Source organism: Sciurus vulgaris (assembly GCF_902686455.1).
Source record: "Sciurus vulgaris genome assembly, chromosome: 8".
Taxonomy (NCBI): Eukaryota; Metazoa; Chordata; class Mammalia; order Rodentia; family Sciuridae; genus Sciurus; species Sciurus vulgaris.
Genome location: NC_136468.1, coordinates 32,120,648 through 32,124,394, shown reverse-complemented (window position 1 = coordinate 32,124,394; position 3,747 = coordinate 32,120,648). Strand labels below are relative to the sequence as shown.

Here is a 3,747-nt window from a genome sequence, read left to right as displayed (position 1 = left end):
GCATATGGCAGAGTGAAACCACTCACTTTACGGTCAGGAAGTGGGGGGAAAAAGTCCTCCCACTGGGCCTTACCTCTTGAATGTTCTATCGCCTCCTGATCATGCCACCCTTGGGACTAAGCCTTCAATGCAAGGGTCTTTGGGGAATATTCAAGATGCAAACTATGGAGTCGGAAAAGGAAGGAGCAGCATGTGAGAGTGTCGAGAGTGTCGGGGGTGACTGAGGTGACAGTGGTGACCCAGTGAGAGAAAGGCAGGGACGACAGCAGATGGCTGTCCTCGGGGCTTGGGTTGGAGGTTAGAGGCAGAGCCAGTCTCTTGGAGCAGTCTGGGGGAGGAATCAGCGGGAAATTTAAAATAGTTGGGAGTCAACACTGATTCCAGTCATTGTTGGGACTGATGACACGTTAACTAACTCAGGCTGACTCCTTACTCCCTGGCGAGTGAGCAAGATCAAGGCCTCAAAGGCAGTTTCCATAGTTAATGACGATAATTTGGACCACCGTCAGGGATTGATTAACAATAGTTCCCCCAACGTGATCAGCACGTGCTTGCCATATAGTCCTATGGGACTCTCGTCTGCGTGAACACCCATGCCTTGCTGACCTTTAAGCTGATTGGTTCCTGCCTAGCCCCCACCCTACATAAAAGCTGTGTGACTTCCTCAATAAACGAGTTCCTGCTGTGACTGGTCTCCCTGACGTGTCTGATTGTCCTCCACCTGGAATGCTGGGTGCCGGTGGTCAGTCGGCCCTACCTTTCCCGGTCTGGCCCTGTTGGGGAGTGCTCCCTTCCCTTGTCACTGGTCGAGAAGAGCAAGGGGGCTAAGGACCCTGACAAGCCATGGGTTTGTCAGCCTTTACTCCTGCTGTTCGGATTCAGACCTCAAAAGCTTCAGCTCATCAGATACCATCATCGCCTTTAGGATGCCCAATGCACGAAGGGAAAATGAAAGGCTGTCCAACAAGCGCGGAACCCTCTGGTCCAACCTGTGAGAGCAAAACACACTCTGTGCCTGCCACCAAGATCGTGCATGTGAGTATGTGGAGTGTCCTGTTGCAGGCGCTGCTGCTAAGAATCAGGAGAACCTGGATCCTTCAAATCTGATGCCACCACCTAATCAAACACCAGCTCCAGATCAGCCCTTTCCTTTGTTCTCCGTCAAAGAGGAGTCATCCATTCCACCAGCAGATTCAGAGAAAAAAATGGGTCAATCCTGAACAGATCTTCTGGAATGCAATGTTAAGGAAAGGGTGGAAGTGGAAGGATGAGGATATTAGTCAGGAAGAGATGTATAACATCATTAGAATTCACAATCAGAACAGTGAACAGGCTTGGAAAGAGAGTTTGAAGTGGGAAGCTCTTCATGCTACGGAGCATCCTTGTGGTCCCTCATTGATCTGATTTGAAGGGAAAGCAAAAGAGTATTCATCAAGGGCAAGAATTCAGTCCTGGATGGGGCAAGATTGGATCATCAGCCGCTGTGGCCCGGAAGTTAGATATGTGATAGATGACTACGATGGTGGTGAAGTCAGCAAGGACTACCAGTTAATCACCCTGGATGTCTGCCCTGCCTTGGATTTGCTCTCAGCAGTATGGGACAGAATGAAAGTTGCTTGGTGACACTGGACATTGTAACCACTGTTTTGTTTGTGAGGTAAAGTATAAACTTTTTTTTTTTTTTTTTTTTCTGAGAGATACATTAAACTCTATTCCCCAAACTGAATTGCACTTATGACATACCAGGAACTTCAAGTAGGTGATCACACTTCACCCTCCGCTTATCAAAGGACCCTTGCTCCATTCAGTTTTTTTTTTTTTATTGTAAACAAATGGGATACATGTTGTTTCTGTTTGTACATGGAGTAACAGCATACCATTTGCATATTCATAAATTTACATAGAGTAATGATGTTTCATTCATTCCATTATTTTTTTCCTTCTCCCCCACCCCTCCCACCTCTCTTTTCCCTCTATACAGTCCCTCCTTCCTCCATTCTTGTCCCACTCCCACCCCCCATTAAGTGTCATCATCCACTAATCAGTGAGATATTCCTCTTTTGGATTTTTGAGATTGGCTTATCTCACTTAACATGATATTCTCCAATTTCATCCATTTGCCTGCAAATGCCATAATTTTATTATTCTTTATAGCTGAGTAATATTCCATTGTGTGTGTATATATATATATATATATATATATATATATATATATATATACCACAGTTTCTTGCCCATTCATCAATTGAAGGGCATCTAGGTTGGTTCCATAGTCTGGCTATTGTGAATTGAGCCGCTATGAACATTGATGTGGCTGTATCTCTGTAGTGTGCTGATCTTAAGTCCTTTGGGTATAGGCCGAGGAGTGGGATAGCTGGGTCAAATGATAGGTCCATTCCAAGGTTTCTAAGGAATCTCCACACTGCTTTCCACAGTGGTTGCACTAATTTGCAGTCCCACCAGCAATGTATGAGTGTACCTTTTTCCCCACATCCTCTCCAACACCTATTGTTGCTTGTGTTCTTGATAATTGCCATTCTAATTGGGGTGAGATGGAATCTTAGTGTAGTTTTGATTTGCATTTCTCTTATTACTAACATTGAACATTGATGTTGAACATTTTTTCATATATCTGTTGATTGCTTGTACATCTTCTTCTGTGAAGTGTCTGTTCATTTCCTTAGCCCATTTGTTGATTGGGTTATTTGTATTCTTGGTGTAGAGTTTTTTGAGTTCTTTATATATTCTGGAAATTAGTGCTCTGTCTGAAGTATGAGAGGCAAAGATATTCTCCCACTCTGTAGGCTCTCTCTTCACATTACTGATAGTTTCCTTTGCTGAGAGAAAGCTATTTAGTTTGAATCTATCCCAGTTATTGATTCTTGCTTTTATTTCTTGTGCTATGGGAGTCCTGTTAAGGAAGTCTGATCCTAAGCCAACAAGGTGAAGATTTGGACCTACTTTTTCTTCTATAAGATGCAGGGTCTCCGGTCTGATTTCAAGGTCGTAAAGAAATAAAAACTTAAATATCTTTTTTTAAAAAGGAGAAAAAAGAAAATCTACTGTATAACAGTCATATACTAATGAAACCTCCCAGTGTTCAGTAGCTTGATGTATGAGAGGTACCTGACAATGAGCTTCAAGCCTCCAGCAGGCATCTCAGGATGGGATTTGCCCCACCCGAAGATCGGAGCTACGGCTTCCAGGATTATCCAAGATGGCTGCTCTGGCTTCCAAATGTGTTGGCAAATGGGGAGCTGCAGCTCAGAGGTGGACGTGGTCAGCTGGAGGTCCTGGAGACAGGATGCAGTTGGTCCGGCAGTGGTCCTGGAGGTAGGGTGTGTTTGGTGTGGTTGTGGGATCCAGGAGGCCGGGTGCAATCAGTTGGTCTGGGTTCCCGGTGATAGGGCACAGTCAGTTGGTCTGGGGATCCTGGCGGCAGGGAGTGGTCAGTCAATGTGAGGGCCCCAGAGGCAGGGAGTGATTGGTTGGGCTGAGGGATCCTGGAGACGGGACTTGGCCAGTCCGGCCAGGGGTCCTACAGGGCCTGGCTGTTGTCTCAAAATGGCGGCAGCCACGTGTAATCAAACCTGCAGGCACTGCAACAGTGAACCTCCAGGCAGCAGCAGGCAGCTGGTTCTCCACTGGCAGTCTGCGGTCAATCCGCTGGCAGCTGTCAGACGATCAGGAGGTGAACCTCGAGCGTTGGGTGATGGATAGGGGTAAGGCAGGCGATGGACAGGCGAG

General features: G+C 46.2%; 1 pseudogene across 1 annotated transcript; it reads left to right on the top strand.

Moving 5' to 3' along the window:
* Positions 1-843: 843 nt before the first annotated feature.
* Positions 844-1,623, top strand: LOC306667819 (holocytochrome c-type synthase-like; annotated as a pseudogene). The gene has a single exon. The product of its transcript is annotated as a holocytochrome c-type synthase-like (transcript).
* The last annotated feature ends 2,124 nt before the right edge of the window (positions 1,624-3,747 follow it).